This window comes from Canis lupus, chromosome 25 (assembly GCF_048164855.1).
Source record: "Canis lupus baileyi chromosome 25, mCanLup2.hap1, whole genome shotgun sequence".
In the NCBI taxonomy this organism is placed as follows: Eukaryota; Metazoa; Chordata; class Mammalia; order Carnivora; family Canidae; genus Canis; species Canis lupus.
Window position 1 is genome coordinate 19,762,778 of NC_132862.1, and position 27,689 is coordinate 19,790,466.

The 27,689-nt window shown below is 37.2% G+C and overlaps 1 protein-coding gene and 1 long non-coding RNA gene across 8 annotated transcripts in view; both read right to left on the bottom strand.

Moving 5' to 3' along the window:
* Window positions 1-14,445, bottom strand: part of CCDC91 (coiled-coil domain containing 91) — a 325,203-nt gene extending 310,758 nt beyond the window's left edge. For 4 of the 5 annotated variants that reach the window (XR_012017558.1, XR_012017557.1, XM_072798484.1 and 1 more), the window contains exon 1: window positions 14,214-14,445. The gene's annotated coding sequence lies outside the window, so the exon portion shown is untranslated. The remainder of the gene's footprint in view (window positions 1-14,213) is intronic. The other variant, XM_072798487.1, reaches the window with a different exon arrangement.
* Window positions 14,446-15,030: 585 nt separating this feature from the next.
* LOC140617314 (uncharacterized) overlaps window positions 15,031-27,689 on the bottom strand; it is a 42,625-nt gene continuing 29,966 nt past the window's right edge. For 2 of the 3 annotated variants that reach the window (XR_012017560.1, XR_012017559.1), the window contains exon 4: window positions 17,503-18,806. This is a non-coding gene — a long non-coding RNA (uncharacterized lncRNA). Of the gene's footprint in view, window positions 15,101-17,502; window positions 18,807-27,689 lie in introns of those variants that run through there. The other variant, XR_012017561.1, reaches the window with a different exon arrangement.

The window sequence follows — 27,689 nt, forward strand, 5'->3', positions numbered from 1 at the left end:
TCTTTTGCTCTGAAATAAGTTCCTTGATCAGAGGCAATGCTGTAAGGAATACCATAATGGTGGATAAGGCATTCTGTAAGCCCACAGATGGTAGTTTTAGCAGAGGCACTGCATGCAGGGAAGGCAAATCCATATCTACAGCTAAGTGTCTATTCCAGTAACAACAAATCATTGCCACTTTCATGATGCTAACACTCCAATATAATCAACCTGTCTCTAGTTAGCTAGCTAATCACTCCAGGGAATGGTGTCATATAAGGAATTCAGTATTACTCTCTGCTGATGACAGACTGGGCACTCAGCATTGGCTGTAATTAGACAAGTCCTAATGAGTGAAAAATTTATGTTGTTGAGCTCATGTGTAACCTCCATACCTGCCAGCATGGCCATTTTTATTCATGAGCTCATTGGACAATAACAGGGATGGCTGGGAAGAGCGGATGACTAGTATCCACAAAATGGGTCATCCTACTTACTTGATTAGTAAAATCCTCTTCTGCTGAGGTCATTCTTTGTTAAGCATTCATATGGAACACAAATATCTTCATATATTTTGTTCAGAAAGGTCTATCTACATATCTCTTCCCCAAATTTCCTTGTCACCAGTTTTTTAATCACATTCCTCCCAAGTCTCTGCCCATCCAGCCAAACCATTGGTCATCACCCATGATTGATTCCCTACAATTCATCCATCTGACCACTTCTCCTTCCAAGCGAAGTGAACCACCAGGTGCACTGCCCAAAGTTCTCCCCACTGGGAAGATCTGCCATCACCACATCCTTTAGGGATATCCCAGAGAGAGGCCGCAGTGCTACAGCTGCCCACTTTCAGGTGGCGCCTGCATTATCATGAAGAACAGTCTATAATCCATGTCTGAGTCTTCCTGTTAATTAACCTTAGGGAACCTCCCATGAAGCCATAGGTGCAGTCTTAGTAAAAGTAGATGCTAACACTTTGCTGACAAAAATGGAGAAAAGGGCATTTTCCAGATCAATAGCTGCATACCAAGGACCTGGGGATAATTTGCTCTAACAGTAAAACCCTACCTGGTAGAGCAGCTGCAACTGGAGTTACCATGTGGTTAGAAGCTTTGAACAATCCACTGTTATTCTCCAAGATCCATCTGTCTCCTGCACAGGTCAAACACACAGATGGATGGGGATGTGCTGGGAATCAACAGCCCTGCATGTTTCAATTCTCTGATGGTGCCACTAATCTCTGCAATCTCTCCAGGAATGAGATATTGCTTCTGATTTATTATCTTTCCATGTAGGGGCAGTTCCGGTATCTTCCCTTTGGCCTCTTTTAGCCTTCACTCCTGATGGTCCAGAATCAATGTGGGGATGCTGTCAGCCGATGACTATATCGAATCTAACTATGCCTTGAAATTGGAAAAATAACCAATGGATAGGCTTGGGGACACACTGTGAGACAGACTTAAGATAAAACTTCATTGATCACCAGACCCCCATGTGCCCCTACTCCACTAGTAGACCACAAGGACAATCTGGGTCTCCTGGAATTACTGTCAGTTCAGAGCCAGAGTTCAGTAGTTCCAAAAGGTCTGATTATCTCCTTTTCCCCAGTGCATAATTTCCCTGGTAGAAGGCCATAGAATCCTCTGGGAAGGGCTTGAAGAATGAACAACAATATAAACTTTTGGCAATGTACCAGGATCATTCCTTAAAGGGACCCTGTCTTCCCTTCATTCAAAGGGTTCTGGATCTAAAAAAATTTAAGTCTAACAACTGAAGGATCATGACTTTCTGTTTTTTTATTTAGGCTAGACTTCTGTTCACTTGACCTAGAACTTTTCTATGTATCCAAATCAAGTAAGAATTGAGAAGCCTTTCTATCTATTTCACTCCTAGTAATACCACAATCAAGTAGACTACATCACTAGTCTTGGTGAGTCAGACTTAACTGCTGCTTTGATTCTGCTGTCCAAATCATGCTCATCTTACCTTTGGAAGTGGAGTACCACCACTTGGCCCCTACCACCCTGGAATTCATTTACTCCCAATGCATTTCAGTTTCCCAGTTCAGTAACTGCATCCCTACTCTAAGGTCTAGACTACACAGAAAGGCAATAATCACAGAGCTCTTCAAGGATCCCAGGGATCTCAATATATTTCTCATAGTATTGGTTAGAGGTATGTCTTATATACCCTTCTAGTCTGGGTCTTAAGTGACAAATCCACTCTGACATTCCAATTTCCCTAAGCCTGTAAAAGCCCTTCCTCTACATGAAATCAAGGCAGGTCTAGCATTTCCAATTTCTCAGTCTGAGCAACCTTTGGTACATATTCCAGACAAGCAAGGAACCAATTGGTTACAGCCTTTTCTAACTACCTAAGCTGCAACATTGAATGTGGAATCTCTGCTTAGTGAGCTGATATCAATAAATTCAAATTGATCCAATTTTATGTTCCTTCCACCATTATCCTGTACCCTTAGTATCCATTTCCACACATATTCCCTAGATTTGTCTGTATAAATTAGAAAACTTAAGTAGTTCTCTTGGAGTACAGCACATTTCCTCATGAGTCACAGTTTGTACCTTACCTTTAAGAGTCTGCTGGAATTTGAGTCTAGTTATAAGCCCAGAAGTAAAGAGGGGTGGTAGGGCTGGTCCTAAAGAAATCAGTATTTTCTTGTATGGCAACTGCCTCAGGGGAGGCCATTACAGTTTCCTTAGGCAATGCAGAATTAATCACCCTAGATATGAAAGGGTGGAGAAGTCATTCTCTCTAGGATATGAGAAAAAAAGCTCCCAATGGAGGTGGAGAGGTCACTAACACTGATAGGGGAAACACTCCCACTGGCAAAGAAACATCAAAATTCAGGGGTTCTATATCTCCAGCTTCATCAGGGTCTCCCCACATGCCCCTATAACAAATTTCGGAAACCCATTCCTTCTCAATTTATATCTTCACTACAACGTATTAGTTTATATTATTCTCACCTACTTGACTGTGAGGTTCTTGAAGACCAAGTAACATTTATTTCTGCATCCTCCAATGGCTAGTACAGATACCTAAAATATAGTCAGGAATCAATAAAGATTTCTATTGAACTGAATTTTGCTTCTCAACATACCTCAGTTGTTCTTTATTTTAACTTTTATAAACTCAGTTTTGAATTTATTGATATGAGCTCACTAAGCAGAGATTCCACATTTAATGTTGCAGCTTCATAAATCCTTGTTTATGTATTTATCAAAGGTCTTAATCTGCTAATTGTGTCCTTTAACAGAAATAGATTTGTTTACCAAAGGACACACATAAAGGACTTGTTTGCTCGCTTTTTTCCAAGATGATATTTAACTTGTCCTAACCACTAATTTTAATTTCTTCAACTAAAAGTACCATTATCATCGACAAGATCACTTTTTTCAATTAATTCTAACTTTAGTAGGAATCATTTCTGATTTTTTCACATTCAATACTTAACTAATTGCAAAAAAATATTTATCTATGAAAGACTTATAATGCAGACTCTAATTCCTCTAGAAAAACATAATAAAATATGTATGTTAATGAAAAAATAATCCTCGTGTCTGAAGCACACTCAAATGGAGTATATCCCTGACAAAACCTGACCCTTTATGAGCAGTATTTGAAGGACTTTCCCTCTTTACCATTTTAGCTAAAAATCCAGGCTTCCCCAAACAGCAATCGAGGCACTACCAACATTTTTTATATATTATATTGTCAGAATCCTACAGAAATGTCAACTGATGCTATTCCTCTATGAGTAAATAACAAGTCCAAAAATTGCTAGCTATTGGGTGATGGCACTGACAGTAATAAGTTTTATTTGCTAAGTTCATTTAATTGCTTATAAGTGTTTCTTTAATTCTGTGTAAATGTCTTTGGTTGGTGTGTTTATATTTTACATTAACTAGACACCACAGAAGAATTAGCTATACTCCTAGCAATCCACTTTATCACTTCAACAACTTTATAGTGAGCCTTTGGCAACAACATACACCACTCAAACATGGCAAATCTGTCTGGTGATAAGTAAATACCTGGCCCAAAATTACACATGATTCAAATATAATAAGAGGAATAAAGGAAAAGAGAGACACACATCTTGGAAATACCTAACCTGACATTCCTTTGTGAAAAACTGAGTAATATAAAGCAGGTCCTTTACATCCTTAAATTCATGAGTTTGAACAATTTGAAATTACTTGTTTGGGAATTCTGAATGATGAAATACAGCATTATTTCTCAAAGAAATGTCTGTATGCTTCAACTGCAAAGAAAAATGAACATCAGGAAAGACTAATATAAATATAAAAAAGTATCTCTAGTAATCATTTACAACAATGACAAACCATTTATGTCTCCCTCAAGTTGAAAGGTGATGCAATTAAGTAAAATACAAAAACTCACATATGTTCACACTCTAAGAACCCAAAGATATAATACACTACGTTTTAACCCCATGTTCTTATCAACTATTTGCAGGTAATAATCATCCCAATATCTTCCATAGCACTGGAAATAATATTCTCAATTCTCAATTATTACTCTCAGATACTACAGGTTGCTAAACTAGTCTATTAAATGCTCAAGGGGTGAGGGGAAGGATGGGGGGGGAGTTCACTTATCTACAATTACTAAGGCATTAAAATCCACAAGTATAAGTTTAGAGATGCTCACCAAAGCAAAAATATTTGGCTTCTGTCTTTCTTTATTAAGGAAATCTCACTAATCGGAAAATTCAATTTCTGCAAGTAATATGTTATGGCATTGCAAATAGTAATTATTCAACAAATGCCTCTTTACTTTCCCCTTTCAGTATAGTTTTGACAATTCACTGAACCTTTTAATCATAATTCACAAGCCCTAACTAAAGATTTCCTCTATTTAAATGGACCAAATTATAAAAAATTAAATAGCATAATATAACAGATAATAATGCTCAGTGACCACAGAGGACAAGACAAAGAATACAGAATTTACACAGAGTTCACTAAGTCATTAAACAAGCAAACTGCAATAATAACAAAAACAAACAGCAACAATAACAAACCCTCAGGAGGAGAAAGAATGTGATATCCAAATTTCCATATTACACATAAGTATTGGTTATATATCACATTAAGTACATACACTATATATAACATTTACATTTTTAATGTCTAGTCCTTGACAAAAATTATGAGACATGCAAAGAAACAAAAAAAGTAAAGTTCACATACGGAGGGGAAAAAAGGGAGATCAATAGAAATTACTCCTGAGGAAACTCAGACATTGTTCTTAATAGACATTAAAATCAACTATTTTATATATGTTCATAGATATAGTCCCAAAATACTAAAGGAAACCATGCCTAAATAACAAAAGTAAATTATGACTGTGTCTCAGAAAATGGAGAATATTAATGAAAATACAAGAATGATAAAAACAAAACAAAAACATCTGAAGTTGAAAAGTGCACTAATGAAACCAAAGAAATTTTACCAAAACATCTTAACAGCATATTTGAACTGGCGGAAGAAAGAATAGTGAGCCTGAAGATAGAGCATTTGAGATTATCCAGTCTGAGGAACAGGAAGAAAAAAGAATGAAGAAAATGAACAGAACATCAAAGACCTGTGAAAACCACCAGGCATACAAATATATGCATATGCATAAAGAGAGTACCAGAAAGAAAGGAGAGAAAGAGGGTGGCAGGGACAGAAAGAAAATTTGGAAGAAATAATGCTACAGTACTCCACAAATTTGATGAAATACATTACTCTACACATCCAAATACATTACTCTACTCAACAATTCCAACTAGGATAAAGAGATCCATACTTCAATGTGTCAAAGCACACATTGAAGTTTGTCATAAGCAAACTTTCAAATACCAAAGACAAAGAGATAATCTTGAAAGCAGCAAGAGAAAAGCAACTCATCTCATACAAGGAATCCAAGATAAGATTTTTAACCATGAAAGCCTGAAGGCAGTGGGGATGACACATTCAAAGTTTCAGAAGAAGAAGACTGTCCACCAAGAATTCTAAATCCAGCAAAACTAATATTCAAAAAATGAAGAAATTAAGACTTAATCAAATAAACAAAAACAGAGAAGTCATCACAGGCAGTTCTTATCTATGAGACATACTAAAGGGAGTCCTAAAGAATGAAATGAAAGGATAATAAGACAGTACTTGAACCTACATAAAGAAATAGGAACACAAGTAAAGGTAACTACATTGGCAAACATGAAAATAGGTATAAAAGCGTATTTGTTCATAATTCTTTTAACTCATATCTGATTTAAAGACAACTGCACAAAGCAAATACTACAAAACTGTGTTGGCAAGCATACAGAGTAGAAAAATGTAATTTGTACAAAAGTAGCACAAAAAGGAAGAAATAGAGCTAGGTAATAGCAAATTTTGTATAAATTTGAGATTAGGTTGGTATTAATGCAAATGAACATCAAACAGTCTGTTATAAATTAAGATATTGTTTGCAATCCCCAAAGCAACCACTAGGGAAAAAACTCAAAAGATATATAGTAAAAGAAACAAAAGAATTAAAATGGCATAGGAGAAAATATCTATTTAACAAAAAAGAAAGTAGTGGAGAAATTAAGGAACCAAAAGAAGAGCCCACTTGACATACAGAAAATAAATAGTAAAATGGCAAGCATAAATCCTATCTTACTAGTAACTACATTATATACACATGGATTAAACACTCTAATCAAAAGGCAAAAATTGGGAGAATGGATTAAAAATTATCTAATCAGGTGCTATTTACAAGAGACATGACTTAGATTCAAAGTACAATAATGTACACCAAAAATATATATTGGGAATAACTAGTTAACTTCATAAACAATACACAGAATAGTATACTATCAAAAATCTGAAGTTTGGAGCATCCATTTCTTTGAAGTCTTTAATTAAGGGGCACCTGTGTAGTGCACTCAAAATTTACAACTTTTGTGTTTCAAAGGGCATTATCAAGAAAGGGAAAATAGAGGCTCCTGGATGGCTCAATCGGTTAAACATCTGCCTTGGGATTAGGTCATGATCTCGGGGTCCTGGGATTGAGCCCTACATCGGGTTCCCCACTCAGGGGGAGTCTGCTTCTCCCTCTCCTCTCCATTTGTGCCCTCACTCTCTCAGTATCTGTTTCTCTCTCTCTTAAACAAATAAAGAAAAGAAAGGGAAAACACCTACAAAATGAGTGAAAACATTTGCAAGTCATATACCTAATAAGGGTCTAATATCCAGAACATATAAGGAACTCTTAAAACTCAACAAAAAGACAACTCAAAGGCAGCCCCCGTAGCTCAGCGGTTTAGCGCTGCCTTCAGCCCAGGGCAGGATCCTGGAATCCCGGGATTGAGTCCCATGTCAGGCTCCCTGCATGGAGCCTACTTTTCCCTCTGCCTGTGTCTCTGCCTCTCTCTCTCTGTCTCTCATGAATAAATAAATAGAAATCTAAAAAAAGAAAAAAAAAAGACAACTCAATTTTAAAATTAGCAAAAGGGGGATCCCTGGGTGGCACAGTGGTTTAGCGCCCGCCTTTGGCCCAGGGTGCGATCCTGGAGACCCGAGATCAAATCCCACGTCGGGCTCCCGGTGCATGGAGCCTGCTTCTCCCTCTGCCTATGTCTCTGCCTCTCTCTCTCTCTCTCTCTCACTGTGTGCCTATCATAAATAAAATAAAATAAAAAAAATAAAATAAAATAAAATAAAATAAAATAAAATAAAATAAATAAAATAAAATAAAATAAAATAAAATATAAAATAAAAAATAAAATTAAATTAAATTAAATTAAATTAAATTAAATTAAATTAAATTAAAAAAAAGAAAAAAGAAAATTAGCAAAAGAATTGAATAAACACTTCTTCAAAAAAAGATATGAAAATAACCAAAAAATACTTAAATCATCGATTAGTATCATCATTAGGAAAATACAAATCAAAACCACAATGAGGAAAGGAAAGGGAAAGGGAAGGGAAAGGGAAGGGAAAGGGAAGGGAAAGGGAAGGGAAAGGGAAGGGAAAGGGAAGGAAAGGAAAGGAAAGGAAAGGAAAGGAAAGGAAAGGAAAGGAAAGGAAAGGAAAGGAAAGGAAAGGAAAAAGAAACCAAGTACTAAGAAGTGGAAAAACTGGAATCCTGTACATTGCTGGTAGGAGTATAATATATACAGCCATTTAGGAAAATAGCTTAGCAATTTCTCAAAATGGTAAACGGAACTACCATATTACCCTGCAATTCTACCCCTGCATACATGCCCAAGAAAATTGAATACAAGTACACAAACAAATACTGGTACACAAATGTTCACGGCAGCACTATTCAGAATAGTGAATTAGCATTATGTGCCACTAATTACACACTTTAAAATGACTACTTCTGTGTTATATGAGTTTCACCTCAATGTAAAAATAATCAAAAAGAACTGTTTGAAAGTACCCAATTAAAGTAACTGCTACATTAGATACTTAAAAATAGTGGCTACTATTATCACCTCTATTATGTATTACTCTATATATCACAATATATCATTGCAGTAATTGGTCCATAAACACAGGTAGTCACTATATTTGTGGTATTGACACAAATGCCTCAATTCCTGGATCTTAACCTCTAAAATTCACTTTCTTACTACAATTCTGTACCCTTCTATTTATAGTAGGCTATCATTCCCATTGAACCTGTCATTCATTCCTATTCAAACTTTTAGTATCCCAAACCCTCTTTATCCTCTCAGTCTACCAAAAACCCCACTTTGTAACTCCGAACTTACTGTTACTATTGGTAAAGCTTTTGTCTTGACTTCTTCCTTGATCACTCTTTGTCCTTCCAAATGACTGTTTTGTTTTGTTTTTTCCATTTGTCTAACATTGTGCGTTATACACCAGGAAACATACTCAATACACTCAATAGGTAAGAGACAAACCAACCTACAGGCCAATGTTTGGGCATCCTCAATTGAGAGTAATCAATCTGAGGAACAGAAAAAAAAATAATGAAGAAAAATGAACAACAGATCCTCAGAGACCTGTGGGAAACCATCAAGCAAGCCAAAATATGCACTATGGCAGTCCCAAAAGAATAGTGAGAGAAAGGGCTAAAACGAGTATTTGAAGAAATAATGACCAAAAACTTCCCAAAGTGTACTTCCCAAAATATATATACACACACGACACAGACACATCACCAACAGATGGATTGGTGGAGAAAAAGTAAATGCTGATAAAGTGGGGAAAAAGTATATGCTGATTAAAGAATCAGCCTTATGATTCCTAATTCACTACCTGAGCAATTTGCCGAATTATTTTGATCAGATGAAAGTAACTATTATGATATCCATGGCCCTTCTACGTGGGAGAAAAAAAAAAATCATTCGAAATTTTCACATATGTGCTGTCTCACTTGTTCATGAGATTTTCTACTCCTAAGTATTTTGTACGAATCACACAATAAAACATTTTGCAATCTGACTAGATGCTAAGTGGTCACAGGACTTCTCTGCAATCATATGGAAATCACGTTCTTTGATAGACTGTAACACTGAGAGTAGCCTTATGGCACTCCTTTCTTTTCCAATTGATAACAAGAAAAGCAAGATCAGTAACAACTAACTTTGGAACTACAGAAAATAAACTCAATACACCGACGAAGGTAAAGTCTTCTACAAAAGATTCTTGCAACAAAAAGTACTACACAACTATCCTTAACTAATATGACTGGGGGGAAAACACATAGACCAAATAAGCAAGAGATATTTTACAACACCAGTCACCCTAAGTAGAAGCCATTAATTAAGAAATTAATAAAATGTACCTCTTCTGCATAACAGACAAAAGAAGAAACCTAAAATATCCAAATGCCTCAAGAAAAGTATCAGCAGTCAATAAACAAACTTTTTTTTTTCCCCCATTCTACAGAATAGAAAATGAATACTCATTTCAATTTGTCTTGTGATTCAGGGCAGGTGGCCCATTTAACACCATTCAGATATCATAGGTTTATTTTTAATTTTTCATGCCCAATCTGGGCAAACTGTGAATAAAAGGTGCAACCCCACTTTCAGTTGTCTCTATTAAATTCATAATTAAAATTAAAATTCACAATTAAAATTGATACTCTCAATTTTTTTTAACTATCTTGTATTGATGACTACACATATAGTTTCTTAGTAATATTCATGCAAGCTCCTGTCTATTTGTTAAGCACATGCACAGATTAATGGAGTTTGCATAATACTGCAACACTGTCTTTACTACAACTGTGGAAGTTCTGAATTCTCATAATATAAAAGTCAAGCATCTTGAAATGATCGTACAGATCCTCTCTTAACACAAGGTTGGTCACAACATAAAGGCAATTTGGCTGGTCTCTTCATTATCTAGGCCTACTTTTGGTAGGAAATGCACATGGTCAATGATAGTAAAGCTGACAAAGGGAAAAGAAAGTCAGTCTTCTCAGAATACCAGGAAAAAGTGATTTCACACTTCACAAAAGAGTGGTTACTTAATACATACAGTTACTCTATAGAACTATATGTATTGGACTGCATTATGTAAATACCAAAATGTATATATGCTTCTAAGGAAAACAGCTTTATGAGAATTATTATGTGTTGCATTTTAAAATGAATAACATCATCTCTGTTCTTGATGTATTAAAATTGTAATTTAAAAAACTGCTTCTCATTTCAAAATTTTAAAAAATTGTTATATCCCTTGCTAGTAACATTAAATATATTCCAAATTCTTTAATTGGATTCTATGGCATATAGCTAACAACAGTCTTTGTACCAGTGTTTGAGGATTTCACAGGGAAGGAAAGAGGGTACAGGAAAAGAAATGTCTAATTTAAAAATATAAAAAGACATAAATTTGGGTAAACATTTTAGAAGTGACTGAGACTGTCTCATGTTATTAATTTGTTTAATGAGTTTATTCTAAGCATCAAATTAAGACAGATTCAGAATAAACACAACAAAATGCTTACAAGAACTCACTGTTGGTAGCATAGCCTATGATTAAAACAAGATTCAGGAACACTCGTGATCAAAGCCCAGCTCTACCACTGACTATTAATGCAACCTTCGATAAGTTTCCTCACTCGTCTGAGACTCAATTTCCCTGGCTAAGAAATGGGAAAATACTATCTACCTCAAAAGGTACAGGTTGGAATTCAATAAAACAACATACAGAGAGTATCTGCATGATGCTAGGCTCAAAGACTTCTATAATTCTTATCAAAAGAAGAACATGAATAGTATTTCACATTACACAAAGTGCATCAGGAATTCTACCTAGAGCAATGGCAGCAAAACAACAACGCTGGTGGAAAAATCATTTACTTATTTTATACCCTAAACCTATAAAAGTAATGGTTCAAACTAGATAAAATCTAAGGTACTCTGAGTTTCTGAGATTCTAGAATTCTACCTTACAGTGATGCCCAAAAGTTTTGCTCCAAATTTTATTACAATAACCCAGAGAAAAAATTTTAAAAACATCAAATTAAACGAGGCAGTATATATTAAGAATCTGAAAAAATTTCATGCACTTTAAATAACTACATTTTTAAAAACTGATTAAAAGAATCTTACCAGAGTTATGTACAAAGATATTAAATGTTAATTTCAATTGAGAAAACTATCTTAACTATAAATCAAGAACTTACAAATCAAGTTCTCAAAAACTTAATGCTGAGTGAAAAGGAATAAACATAAAACAATATTTACAGTTTTTTTTAAAAAATGTTTGTAAAATAAAGACTGAAAGAAAAGCCAGCAAAATAGGATTGATTTCATAGGATTATTTCCCAATTTTCTACTATACAACTATGATTTCCACACCAACAACAACAAAAAAAATTCATTCATGATCTAAAAAAAAGAACCTCAGCAAACTAAAAGTAAGAAAATTTCCCCAATCTGATGAAAACCATTTACAAAAAACCTACAGCTAATATTTAACGGTAAAAGACTACATGACTTGCCCACTAAGATGAGATACAAGACAATGACACCTGCTCCTATTCAACATCATACTGGAGGTCCTAGCCAGTGCAATCAGACAAGAAAATGAAATATAACTGGCTCTTGAACAACCCAACGGTTAGGGGCACCTACCCACCTCACAGTCGAAAATCCACATACAATTTCTGACCAAATGATAAATTTTAATTGTAAATTATGTAGTTCAATAAGCCAAAATTTTAAAGGACATAGGACATGCATTTTTGAAAAATATATATCAAATTAAATGAGCCAAACTCCGCTCACTAGGTTTGGAGGTAGGGGAGACAGTGAGGAAACCAAAAAATCCTTAGGCATATTGTAAATCAAAAAAATTGACTATGATCAAGATTTGTCAATAAGAAACAGACATTGATATAAAAAAATCTAAAGAGAGTTGCCTTTTTTATTACGTTCTCATTGTCTGAAAACAACAAAATTTGATGAGCTTCCAAAAAAGATCAAAAGTCACAAAGAGCAGGTTCATAAAGGAGCACTGTTGATTGTGAGCCAGAATTTGGAAACAAGTTACCTGACATTCTCATCCAGTCCAATGCACTGCCACCCCAACTTCTATTAGAAGAAATATAATAAACCTTCAAGTAACTTCATTTATAACAATCCTATACTTTATAAATCATACATCTACAGACAAGTGTATAAGATAAAATGCCTCTAACTGGGCAAATTCCTGTTTATCCATTTAACCCTTCAGATCAGCTAATTATTATTATTATTGTTGCTGTTTTACTGTCACCGAAAATAAGTAAGTGCTGTCCCTCTCTGATGACTCTGCAGTTTCTTTCTGACTGGTATTAAGATGATTACAAAAAGCTCTCAGAAGTTTTGAGCTGATTACTCCAATAAGAAGATACATTTTTCCATGTAATAAGAGGTAAATTGTAACTTCCATCACTGTTTTATGTTTATTCCATTTGGCTTATACTGTTGCTAGGATACCAATTCGTAATAAGATTTCCAAGCCCACAGAACAACTTTCCTAGCCAGTCAACTCTGTAACCAGGGCGATTGCGGACCACACACTTTACTGGCCAGCCAGCACCCCACACAGGTGCACTCTCCCTGGCATCCCCCATGCTCCATATGCTCCATTTACCTAACAGGTACAGTATGTATGCCAATTCCTTCATTGCAACAGAAATTACAGCACATGGCAAACAGGATGATCAGAAGTGTAGAGCTCTCTGATGTCAGAGAACAAAGTGAATCTATTGCCACTCCCTGTTCTCCCACCCAACTAGATATTCTGGCCATTTTACCTTACCCTGTAGGGTGAAATGTTAGCCGAACCCCATCACTCCACCAGGCAACATGCAAACGCTACTCCCAAAAGCCATCACCCAACGACCGCCTGGATACACATATTTGGAGAGGAAGGTGGCATCAGTATGTGTACATTTCAGACGAGAAGGGAAGGAAAGGAGTCGGAATTCTTAAGGGGCCGCTGAGTCACCTACAGCTGTGGCCAGGACTTTACCCTCCAGGAAATCAGGCTCTGCCCCAACGCCCCTCATGGATGCAAGTGAGAGGAGGAGGAGCAGCAGCAGCAGCAGCAGCAGCATCCTACCAAGAAGACATCCAGAACTGCTCTTCATAGGGCTACCACTCCTTAAAGGGAAGCCACAAATAGGCTTCGTGTCCAGAGCTTTCCACCACAGTACACACCACGGGCAGACAGACGGAAGAGACATCTTTATTGTGCGGAAAAGGGGGGCGCGCTATGAGGGATGAAGAATATGCCTCACCACTTGGAAAGTTACAGGCTCCCGCCTTAGCCCCCCCGCATGCCGCTGGGACTGCAACCTGTGGCCCAGAGTAACTACGGGAATGTGGCTGGCGGACGTCGTGGGGCTCTACGCCGGTGTCCACCGCGGAGTGGCGGGGGGCACCAACCCGGGCGACATCGCTGAGAAGACTCGCCGGGGACCGCAGTCTCCGCTCGGTGGGAGCTTCGGTGACACAAACGATCACGTGTCCTGGTCCGCGGGCGTTCGGAAATCCTCGACTCTGGAACGTGCAGGGGCCGGAACCCGCCGGCACCGGGTCAGCGCGCTCCGGGTCCGGCTCCGACTCCCGCGCCTGCGCCAGGCGGAACCCGGCCGCGCTCCCCGCCCGCGCCCAGGCCGCCTCGGGGCGCGCCGCCCCGGCCCCCAGCCCCAGGCCCGGAAGGCGAGCGTCCATTTACCTGCTCCCCGCTCTGGCCGCCGCCGCCGCCGCCGCCGCGCCGCTCCCCCACGCTGCCAGGTGAGCCCCGGCACACTGCCCCGCACGCGCACACCCGGGGCACGACCCCAAGCCCGTGGCGGGGGGCGCGGGGGGGGGACGGGGGTGGGGAACCGCGGCGACCCCAGCCACACCACTTGGGACACCCCACGCACCACCCGGCTTCGAACACCTCTGCCCCCGGAAGTTGATTTCCTCCAAGGCCCGCCCAAAGCTGCGCCTGTCACTCAACGCCCGGACGCGCGTCACGTGGTCCATCCAAGCCGGGGGCCCGCGTCTTTAGAGCCACGCCTCCTTAAAGCCACGCCTCCCTCCAATGGCTAGAGCAGCCCACCGGGGGTTGCCTTCTGCAAAGGAGGGGGACGCAGGAAGCACCTCCTGTTAGCTTCAGCTTCTCCTTCCTCATGAGTGACAGGCCCAGTGGCTACGCCTAATGCATGCAGATAAAACCCTCCCCCCAAAATGATACTCCCCTCTGGGATTCTGCAGGATTGTTGCTGAGAAACGCCCCGCCTGATGTTTTCACCACCTCCAGGCAGAGTTCAATTAAAAAAAACAACAACAACAACAACCATCTTAGCTAAATGCCTGACAGGTAGTAAGTGCTCAAGAAACAGTTGACTGGATAACGGTTCCAGTTCATCTTTGCGTGCAACGGAATGCACCGAAGCCCAGAGCCTCTCCAGACCCTATGACATTAAGGGGAAGACTGCTCAAGAATTATTTTTTGTTCTTGGCCTCAGCTCCAGATCACAGCAATTTATACATGCCATCTTTGTTTCAGAGGGAGTTTATTTTCAGCTGCCAAGCCACCCACTTTTTTCCAAGCCTTCAATCAAATAATTCCTCCTGAAGGAAAAGAAAAGAGAATGACATAACTGTCAGGGTTTTATTTGAAAGGAAACATGATTATATAGGGGTTGTTTTTTTTTGGGGGGGGGGTTGTCCATTTCAAAGTGTAACTGTTAAACAGTCAACTGGCTGGTCACTCGTTAAAGAGTCTTCCATTTTTGACAAGGGAGGGATTTGAGGAACACTCATTTAACAATTTTTTATTAAATGTATACTTGGCCTGCTGGCAATTGGAGAATGGACCAGATACATTCAAGATGTTTGCCTGCAAGGAGTTTATAGTCTAGTAAGAAAGATAGACAAGTAATCTGGGAACTTTGGGCATAAGTCTCTGGAATATTCACAGTCATCAAATTAACAGGCATTCTTTAACATTTTGGATGTTATTTTTCTCATCTTTCCACTGAACAAAATCAACTCAAGCCTTTAATAATCTCTGCTGTGTACTCGAGGTGGAAAATGTCAGCAAGGAATCCTAACAATTCTCCAGTTAGTGCAGGCTTAAGTGGTTAGTGAGTAGTTGAGAACAAATGTCACTCTTCTATATCCAGTTTTTCTGTCCTCCATCGTCATGTGCACAGTGAACAAGTTTCTCTTATAGCAAGTATGATGCTTCCTTAAACAAATTTATTTACCCATCTACTACACCACCACATCAGAGACTGCTTTTCATTTGTATGTATCTCAATCTACTTATTAGTCTTTGTATATGCAGCAATATCACAGTTTTTAGTGATTAAAAGAAAGGTATTTAATAAACGTTTCTTAAACTGAGTACAATTACCTTTATATCATTTTGTATCTCATATCCCTTTCAACTGGAACCTCAGATGAGTTTCTGAGAGTTTTCATTGATAGATCTATATGTTTCCTCTGTCCCACCTAATCCAATATTTAAGATTAATTAAACGAACATAATAATAGAAGCTGATATTTATTAAATACTTGCTATGTGCCTGCCATAATTATCTTATGTGCCTGGCTAAATATTTTAAATCTATTATCTGATTTGTCATCACATCCTCCGAAGTAATTACATTAATATATTACATTAATATATTCACTTTTTTGGTAAGGATAAAGGGAGAAACAATGCTAAAGAGCTAGAGAGGGTAATTTTTTTTTAAGATTTTATTTATTTATTCATGAGAGAAACAGAGAGAGGCAGAGACACAAGCAGAGGGAGAAGCAGGCTCCATGCAGGGAGCCTGATGTGGGACTCGATCCCAGGTCTCCAGGATCATGCCCCAGGCCAAAGGCAGCGCTAAGCCGCTGAGCCACCCGGGCTATCCCTAGAGAGGGTAATTTGACCAAGTGGCAGAGCAGGATTCCAAGCCAGTTCTGCCCAACGAAAGCATTTGTTGATTTCCCTACAGCACACTGCCTCTGCTTTTCACATCATTTGTTCATCACTGAATCCAAATTTCACCAATTCTGTGAAGTCTTTCCTTCACACAGTAATCTGTGCTCTTTCTTTTTTATTAAGTATAAATTTAGTGGGTTTTAGTATATTTACAGAATTGTTCAACCATCACCACAATCAACCTCAGAACATTTTTGTTACCTCAAAAAGATACCTCATGCCTTTTGTCAGTCACACTTCATCCCTCCTATTCCCTGCCCCTTTGGCCTAGACAAGCACTAATCCACTTTATGTCTTTAGATTTGCCTGTTCTGGACATTTCATATGAATGCGATCATGTAACAGGTAGTCTTTTCTGGCTGCCTTCACTTCACATCAGATTTTCAAAGTTCATTTGTCCATACAATGGTGAACATTTGGGTTGTTTCCATTTTGAGGGTATTAGGAATAACGTTTCTATGAACATTCATACAAAGTTATTGTGTCAAGATAATATTTTCATGGCTATATATACCTAGGAATAAAATTGCTGTCTCATATGCTAATTCTATGCTTAACCTTTTGAGAAACTGCCAGATTGTTTTCCAAAATGGCTGTACAATTTTTACATTCCTACTAGCAATGTATGAAGGTCCTAATTTCTCTATAGTGCCTCTTATCTCCTTAGAACTTAAGAGTATTAGAACTTATGGCTCTATTTCTTGTCAGAGTATTTTTCATAAGCCATCTGGCATTATTATTTATCTTTGTTATGTATATATCTGCAGGCTACAGGCCCATTATCCTAATAGATTGTGACCTTCTGAGCTCAGAAACACGGTTCCTTACCCCCAAGAGGATCAAGTTTGGAGAAAGATGTAGACAATAAAATAGTGTAATAACCAGCACTGAAATCAAGATTATTATTAAAATGTGGAGGAGGAGCACCATATTCAACCTGTGTTAAACAGGAAGTACTTCTCATAAAAAGTAAAGCTTAAGATGAGTCTTGAATAATCCAAAGGATTTGGACAACCTAAAAAGAAACGAAGTGTGTTTCCAACAAAAGTACCCGTACCTTGGTATGTATCTCCTTGACTAGGAACTGTGGAGGTAAGTGTCGTGTGTAGGGAGATATAATGGAAGCAAAGATGATGTGATGTGTGGGAATGTGGCAGGAGAAATGGGAACTATAGGTAGGTCAAGATGGATGAAGAATTTTATAAACCGCTAAGGAGTTTGAAATCTATTCTGAAGGCAGTAGAAAACTAATGGATTGTTTAAGCAGGGTTGGGGAGAATTCCTTCAGCAGCAGTGCACAGGATGGGTTATTAGACAGGGAATAGGTTTTTCTCTGGAAAAACAAAGAAACCAGTTAGAAGACTGATAGCTAGAATGAAGAATTATGGAAGCTTGAGTTGAGGTGGTAGTCATGAAATTGGCAAACAAATATTGAGAAAGCAAATGTCCAATAAAATCATTTTCAAAGCATATAAACATATAAAAATTATATTATTTTCTTGTCGGAATAAATAAAACTCTAAACACAGGTAATAAAGACTCCGACTCCATAGTTGATGTTTGGCAGTTTGATGGTTGACAACTTTCAATCTTTCATCCATTCCCTCTTGCCCTACATCTGGGCAGGCTGATAAGAAATCCTGGGTGCTCCCTTCTTTGGTGCCGGTGGGTAATTCAAGCCACACAAGTTGTGGCCTCTGTGTAGGAATTTTCACCCTAGTATCAAGCCCTAGTCACCATAAAATCCCCAAAGGCCAGTCTTTCTCCCAACCTCCCTGCATCCTCTCCCCGCCATGTTGGATTTGTTTGGAAAGCCTGCCCTCCTCTTCCTAGAAATTCTCATTTTGTGACTTATAAACTTACACTCTCTTGTGATGCATGGTATCAGAAATCTTGAAAGGTGAACCAAATTTTAGGAGGGCACCCATCTTATTTCTGTGGGTGACTGCAACAGTACTAAGTTGTAGTGTTTCTTTCTTATCGGCAAGTGTACCACCTTCCTCCTGAATCCCCTACATCTTTGAATGGCATCAGAAACCTGGAATACATCTTCAGTTCTTTCCTATATTTTTTCTGCCTTCTCAAAATCTGTTTCATTCTTTCCACATTGTGCAGGACACGCCTCAGAAGTTTAGGTGGAATTAACCTCATCCTTATCCCAAAGTTAATCCAATCAGGATAATCCTGACCCATGATGTTCCCTTGGCCCACAAATGGAGTGGGATTGAACACCAATCATTGAACTTTTGCCCCAAAATTGTGTGCTGTGGCTCCCTTTCTCCCTCCTGATGTGAATGAGAAAGCATATGATCCTTGTTGCTGAAGGCAGTCATCTGGCAACTGAAAAAATGAAAGAGAAATGGAGCTGAAACCCTAATCAAATAAACAAAGATCTATAATATTGTATATAAGCAAAAGGATGTAAAGTACAAACTGTGAAATTTTTAAATAAGCACTTTTCTGACCTCTTTCTTCTCCTGTACCAGATTGTTCCATTATGTGAGCTTTCAAATCAAATCAACATAGACTTTGATTTTTTTGCTACTGATCCTCAGTATTAAATACTGAATAGTGTATTAAATGTTGGTTAAGTCAGTTTGAATTTGTTACTATTTTACTTCACCTCAAAATACTTTGATGTACATTATGTGATATAATGTGCACATATGTGCTGCTTAACTTACTTTACCCTCTAATGGTTGTCAGTTACCATAATCTAGAATTTGCACTTTAGATGTATTCATCTGGCACTTAATCAGAAAGGCTGCATTCCAAACATAAGAACAATAAATGCTTCTACTATCATTATCTTCCATTAATACCTGAGACCTTGTTAATCAATTGATGTTATAAGTGGGTTTTCATTAGTGAAATTATGGGTTTTCTATTAGCTTGATGGATGTTATAAATTGGCTCTTATTGATGAACTAGCAGTGTTCATGATATGTATATTGAATAAAGTATTTCAGAGACAGTCCCTGCCTTGGATGACCAAGGTTATAAGAAGTTAGCAAACTGTAGTTTACACTTTCAGGAACAGCACCCTTCAGACCTCAAACAAAAAAAATGTCTAAAATCCTAATAATTTTCAATATGCCAAAAATGAAACAGTTTAATTTCTGCTTAACTAAAGGGAGAATCACGTTCATTATGGAGGTGACTGGAGACATCATGTTAATTACGGAAATAAGGATAGATTATTTGTGCCTTTTTCTCCACACTGCAAGTTCCTTTTTAGAATATTCCCAGGGCAGATGCCATTAAACTGAGATCTCAAGATGGGTGCATTAAACTAAATTCAGACTGGCAAAGTATGAAGAGCTACTAGGAAGGAGAAATTCCAAGATACAAAAAGTTAGACTATATATGGTCTCTGTCTATTGTCACTTGCCTACAGAAGTAACAAGAAGAAAATAGTTCAAAAACTTAATGGGAAAATAGATTATTAAATAAACCTCAAGCCTGACCAATAATAGCCCATGATGACTATTTAATCTTAAAACAGTCCTCAGACTTCTGCACTCAACCTAATAGGAAATAAGCTGCCAAAATAGTATAACCTCTTGAAAAGAGCATCTTCCCCAATGACCAGCTCAGATGGGGCCATAAAGGACACTGAGAGCAAAACAGTACCTGCCCAAAGAACTCATACCACTGCCATTCAGGAGTCCTCACTATTCCTATCTATAGAGTATGACAAGGATCAGTGACTACTATGTAGTTTCCAGATATACTCTTTTTAGTTGGGAGTTTTCATTGCAATTACTGTGTCCTTTCTCTTCCATTGCATTTTGCATTTGTTGGGATTAGGTAACTTGTCACTGGTTATTAGAACCTGTGGAACTCCAGATGAAGCTAAAACACTTTGGAGAGACAGAATATGTTCATTAATTACACTTACTAATTACAGTGGTTGGTCAGCAAAAGGGTATACTACAGTGGGCATGGTAGTTGTTATCCAAACATGAATTTCACTCTTTCGCCAAACGCCACATCGCAATTAATGGGGGCTGGCAAATCCAGTCTTAGTCAACTATGGCATTACCCAAACCATAAGAATTGTTTCAGGGATGATCTGACAAGCACAATACTCAGGACCATTGTTCAGTAGTTGTTAGAAGGAATTCTCTATTTTCCTGAAGATATAAGTGAAGAGCATGTAATTTCTACTTTTAACAGTCATCTTGTGACCATGAAGGAAACTAGTCTGAGGATAAAAGCAGATACAGATTGTAGAACAAAACTGATATAACTCAGAGAAATGGAGCTGAAGCTTTGATCAGATCAGTTCTAAAGCTTCTCTCACCTCCATGAGACTTTTCATTTATCTAAACAATTTCCATTTATTATTCAATCCAGTTTAAATTAGGTTTTCTGTTACTTTCATCTCAAGTCTTTTAACTGGTAGAAGGATTTTGTATCTCTAGCTTCATATCAAATGTCAGAAAATGACTACTTGTCATTTTCTTAAAATGGAAAAGAACTTTTCTACTTTCTTCCCTTTCCATGCCATGTTCATGCCAGAATGAGATTAAAAATGATATAATGTCCCTGAGAGCAGTTCTTTAAGATTTATATGATACTCAGCTTTCACATTAAACCAATAGAAATTATTTCAAGTATAGATTTGTAATATTATATAAAATAGATGGAAAGAGTAAACTGTGAAAGTCTTTAATAAGCACCTTACTGGCCCCTCCTCTAATCAGGTCTCCTTTGAATTCTGTACAGCACCTAATGCATTTAGGAAATCTCCATTATATAGGAGATACGTAATCCCTAACCTCACACTCATTTGTACATTGTCATTAGCCACCATTTTGGTTTGCACAGTTTGGCTTGATTCATAGCTGAACAAGAACCACTCCTTTAATGTCTAAAAAGCTTTCTCACAATGAAAGAAACAACCAACAAAATAAAAAGGCAACCTACTGAATGAGAGAAGATATTTGCAAATGATGTATCTAATAAAGGGTTAATATCCAAAATATATAAAGAATTTATATGACTGAACACCAAAAAAATATGATTAACAAATGAGAAGAGGACTTGAACAGACATTTTTTCAAAGACATACAGTGGTCAACAGACATGGAAAAGTGTTCAGCATCACCAATCATCAGGAAAATTTGCAAATCAAAGCTACAATGAAATATCACCTCACACCTATCCGAATGGCTAGTATAAAAAGATAAGAAATAATAAGTGTTGGTGGGTATCTAGAGAAAAGGAACTTTCATGCACTTTTGATGGGAAAATAAATTGATATAGACACTATGGAGAATAGTATGGAGGTTCCTCAAGAAATTAAAAATAGCAGTACCATATAATCCAGCAATTCTACTTCCGGGTATATGAGAAAAAAAATGGAAACACTAGTTTGAAAAGATATATGCAGCCCTATTTTACTGCAGCTTTATCTACAACAGCCAAGATGTGGAAGCAACCCAAGTGTCCATCAATAGATGAATGGATAAAGATGTTGTGAAACATATATAGTGGAATATTACTCAGCTATAAAAAAGAATAGGATCTTGCCATCTGCACCAACATGGATGGACTTAGAAGGCATTATGCTAAATAAGACAAAGAAAGACAAATATAATATGATTTCACTTACATATGGAATCTAAAAAACAAAACAAACAAATCAAATCTGGTGACAGATGGTAACCAGACTTGTCCTGATTATTTTATAATGTACATAAATGTTGAATCACTATGTTGTACACCTGAAACTAATATAATATTGTATGTCAACTATATGTCTTTAAAAAATATGAACTGCTTCTATTACAGTACAACAGAAGTCCCAAGCCAGAAAAAGATACAAGAGAAGCCATCATTTCATCCATGTAATCATTATAATAAGTTGATAGAAACTAATTTAATTTACATGATCAGTCGCCTTTAACTATGATCTCCAAATAACTCAGATATATGGTGACTATAGATGGGAAGCACATGTGTCCACTCTACTGCCTTTACTCTCCATTCTATCCTTTATAAAAAGGAGTCAGTGGAATTAAACTTTCTAAAAACATTAAAAATCAATGCTGGAATATTTTTTACATTTTTGAATTAATTCTAACACCTAAATTATTCACATTATTTCCAATACTTGCATGTCACATCTCTGGCTGCTAAACACTACTTTTTATGATGATACTGAAAAATCAAAAAGTAAGCTAGGCTTTGCATCTATATTAAACCATTATATTGCTTCTTTAGAAGTTGCTGTACCACTTATGCAGATGGAACAAGCAATAGTCTGGGCAGAAAGCCATGCAAGACAACAAAGATAAATTGAATTTAAATTAAATTTTTTCAAAAGTTTTGGTGCAACCACAAAATTAACACATCATGAGAAAACTCTGAAGTTTGAAAAATGGGGTTTAAAAGAACATGATGGAACCCTACTCAGCATTCTCCTGAGAGTTTGATCACTCTTTTAAGTTGACCAGAGAAGCCAAGTATTACATATGAACAGTGGAAAGCCTTTCCATTTATTTCTCTTCTTTTAAGTTAGATATTAAATAATTCTGATGTTAAAGAGAATTTTGTATCCTTAAACCAAACATTAACCTAGAGTAGGAAAAAAAATCATCCCAAAATCTGAAAGAAAGTTAGCCCTATCAGAGTCTGACTCTGCCTGTGCATTTCTTATATTGTCAATTCAAGAGTACCTGGCAGCACTGTAAATTATAAATAAATAAAAGACTAGTCAATTTTGCTTTGATAATAATTTTCTAAGTTCAAAAGCATAATTATAAGGATAAAAAGTTACAAGAATGTTAAGGTACAGGATGTATCAAACCTGCAGCGTCTAAATCTGTTTCTAGCAATAAGCCAGATACCCACTGCTTTTGGGAGGGGAAAGGTAAATTCTCTAAAAGCTAAGGCATTGTTTTGCCTGCTATTCATATTATAAGATTTTGTTATTTTAATACCTTTCTCAGAATCTTTGCTTATGATGTGTATCTTAAACACTATAATTATGATAGTTTGCCTAATTTTTCTACCAAAAGTTACAATGTAACAAAGGTTAATAATGCCTTTAGATAATAATAATACCTAAAGATTAAGCAACAATAAAATTAGCTTTACCTTAACAAACTTATTTTTTTGAAAAATTAGATTTATAAGATACCCCAAATCTAGGTTCTTATGAAAATACTTGATAATCAGGCTCCTGAGTAAAATATGGATTATATGAACCCTGTTACAAGGAGTATGAACAATGATATGCTCTTCGTTTTCCAGTAAAATGCTATGAATCCTTGATGTCTGTGTTAAATATTGGATAGGCAACATGTTCTCCAAGTTTATGTAGCATGAAGATTTATTGTTAACAATCTATAGTGACATGAATATGCTTAACATTACTGCATGTAAGTGTAAGATAGATAAATAGTTCCCAGTTATATGTATTGACTAAAATATACATGGATTTGAGACTACCAGTGACTGTCTCTATAGAAATCCACTCCCCCATCGACCTCAACAAAATTATTCTCTACTGATTGTCTGACTCTTCAGACCATTCTTATTGTCTTCATTCCAATTCATAGGGTCATCTTCCTTTACCCTCTACCTCAATTAGCTGTCTGCAAGTCTCCCTCCTTTATTCTCTTCTCACTCAGATTTGGCCATTCTCTGTGAGTAATTTTTTCTATTCTCCACACACTTTATCTCCTTAAGGCAAATGATTCTGGAATACACTGGTGTCTTCTGTATAAAATCTTCTTGCTCAATCTACATTAATACATCCTACATGTCCATAAAACCCATTCATATTATCCACCTATGATCCCATAGAAGTTTTTTTTTAAGCCCAGAATTATCTTTTTAGCTCAGAATACACTTTAGAGCTGCCTATGAGACATGCACATAGATGTCCCACTGGCAAATTATATGTTCCAGAACAAACTCATTATCCATCTTCCACAAAACCTTTTTATCCAACCTCACTTAATTGCTTTTGCATAATCTGCATTAGTTAGGACACTAGTTTCAGCAATTTTAACAGACTGAAAAATAGTAATGGCTTAAATAATAGAAGTCTTGATTTCTATCTCCATGCAAACATAAGCATAGTAATTTAGGGCTGGTATGGAGGCTCCATGAAGATCCAACCCACTCTCCTTACATCTTGTTATTCTCTCATTTTTAACACATGGCTTTCTTTGCATGATCTAATTAATATGATCCAGCCCCCGCCATCACATCTGCATTCTAACTGGAAGAAAAAAGGAATGGAGGAAGTGAAGGTAATACCTCTTTTTAAGTGGAGGGCACAGAAGGCATACATTTCAATTCACATCCCATTGACTAGAATTTTGCCATATAGTCATGTTACGAGGGAAGCTGGGAAATGCCCTCTTCAGCTGAGCAGCTTTTGCAGCCTGCTAAAACTCAAGGATTCTATTAAGAAAGAGGAAGGGATAATATATACTAGAGAACAACCATCAGTCCCTCTCATATCCAGTATGGTAAGAAACCCTTTAACCCTTTTTCCTCTACTTCATTACTGCTGCTGTTTTATTAATATTGTATTATGCTTGCCATGTGAATGTACACTGGATGGTTTCTGAGCCTATAATCTGAATGAAATAGGAAAAAATGCATTCACCAGACCATTGGCTACATACTGTGTACCTAAGGCTGTATTAATCCACTCTAACAAAGTGAATTAATTCTGACAAGGATACCACATCTGGCATCATCAGTGGCTGTGATTAGATTGAGCTTGAGGTAGTCTATGGTCATCTTCCATGACCCATCCAGTGGGGACCACCACTCATACATCCTTTAGATCCAGGGTCAGCAACTTTTTCTCTAAAGGACCAAATATTCAATAGTTTAGGCTTTGTGGCCCATGCAGTCTCTGTTGCAGCCAGTGAACCCACTATAAGCTAAACCTCTAACAGAACTCCCATTTTTTCAATTGCCTTTCGTATGTGTCCACTCTAACTGGGGGGCCTTGATGATGTGTTAGGCTTCCTGGTATCAGTGTCAACTAATACTCAGTGTCCAACTATTTTTGAAATGTTTGGGTACACATTTCCTGAGTAAATAGCCTTTGATCTTTTTAGGGATAAACAATGGGAATCATAACCAGGTATATTTGCCATGGTATAACAGGGTTCATCCCCATGGGGACATAGCCATTTTGATTAATGGAATCTGGGCCTGAAAACTGACACAGATCCATATATTGGAATTATGACATTTACAATGTGGGGGCCACTCAGGCACCCAGGTATCCATCCTTGATTTCTTCTACCAGTATATGCTGAGTGATTCCATTGTTACTGCCCATCTATTTGCCCCTAGGGTCAGTCACATTCTATTAACATTTTCTGTAACCCTGTGAATTCTGGTTGTCACTCTGACTTGTTGGTCATTGAAATAATTGAACACCTCTGGCTTCTAGCTGGTAGATACCACTTTCTGGCCTTTTTGTTTCAGGGTCCTATCATCTCCTTTGCTATTAATGAGTCAAGTTCTATAATGACTTCTCCTACTATCGTCTCTGGCATTACCAATCTACTGTTTAGAGATCCTGGGGCTTTTCTCACCAACATATTCTTTTTAGCCTTGATAAGTTGCATATCCACTGAGTCTTCCTGTGGAACATATTCATCAAACAGTCTGCCAGCCATATTTGTGTATCCAGTCCAGCCTGCCTATTTTCTTGAGCCTTTACCCCTTCCAACATCTTCCTGCCATGGCAAGCCTAGCATTTCAGTTTTGCTTAGCAAGGACCATCTGTCTTGATTGGCATGTAACCATCTTTGAAATTCAGCCATTCTGACTATAAAGTCTTGGTCTTGGTCCTGAGCTTTCTTCAGCCTCTCCTTGCAGGAAATGAGAGCTTCTTTATATGTGACCAAAGAGGCCTCCTCAACTTCCCAGCCAGCTTTTGATCATTATCCTTCTGTAGAGCTGCTTAACAATAGCCATGCAATCTTATTATCTTTATAAGCTACTGTATTCTCCATACATCTCAAATATCTGATTCATTCGCACAATTCACCAATAGTTAAAATCTTAATTGGACCTTGTGCCATTTTTGTATCCTTAACATCTAAAACAATGTCTCTCAAGAGAAAGAAGTAAATATTTCCTAAATAAATGAGAAACTGTTTTTACCCTATCCCTTTTCCTATCTCCTATGTAAAAATTAGACCCCAAAATATTTCTTGACTTTTATTTATCTCTTATTGGATTTTTATCCTATTTTATTTTATTATTTTTTTAAGAGATTGAGAGAGAGAGAGAGAGAGAGAGAGAGAGAGAGATTCCAAGCCAGAGGAGGAGTGGGGGAGGGCAGAGGGAGAAGGAGAGATGGATTGTCTACATAGGAAATCTGAATAAATGGACAAAGACGCCTGAACTAATAAGTGAATATAGCAAGGTTGCAAGATACAAGGTTAGTATAAAAAAGTCAATCACATTCTTATATACCAGCAATACGCAAGTAGAATTTACATTGAAAATATATTTATCACTTACATTATCACTCCTTCAAATAAAATACTTCAATATAAACCTAGCAAAATATGTACAAGACCTATAAGAAGAAAACTACAAAACTCTGATGAAAGTTATATATAAAAAAAAAACCTGAATAAATGGAAAATTCCATGTTCATGGATAGAAGGACTCCATATTGTCAAGATGCCAGTTCTTCCCAACTTAATCTATAGACTCGGTGCAATTCTAGCCAAAATATCAGCAAGTTATTTTGTGGATATTGACAAACTGAATCTAAAGTTTATTTGGAGAGGCAGAAGACCCAGAACAGCCAACTTAATATTGAAGAATAATAAAATTGGAGGGCTGACAGTACCCAGTTTCAAGACCTACTATAAAGCTACAGTAATAAGTACTTTAGTATTGGTGAAAGATGAGACAAACAAATCAGAATAGAGTCTGAAAACAGACCCACATAAATAGAGTCAACTGGTCATTGACAGGAACAAAGGCAATCCAATGGAGTAAACTTAGTCTTTTCAACAAATAATGCTGGAAAAACTGGACATTCTGCAAAAAATGAACCAAGACACAGACCTTACACCCTGCACACAAAAAAAATGACTCAAAATGGATCATGGACCTAAGTGTGAAATGCAAAACTATAATCCCCTAGAAATAACATAGATGACTTGAGTATGGTGATGGCTTTTTATCTTTTTTATTTTTTTTAAGATTTTATTT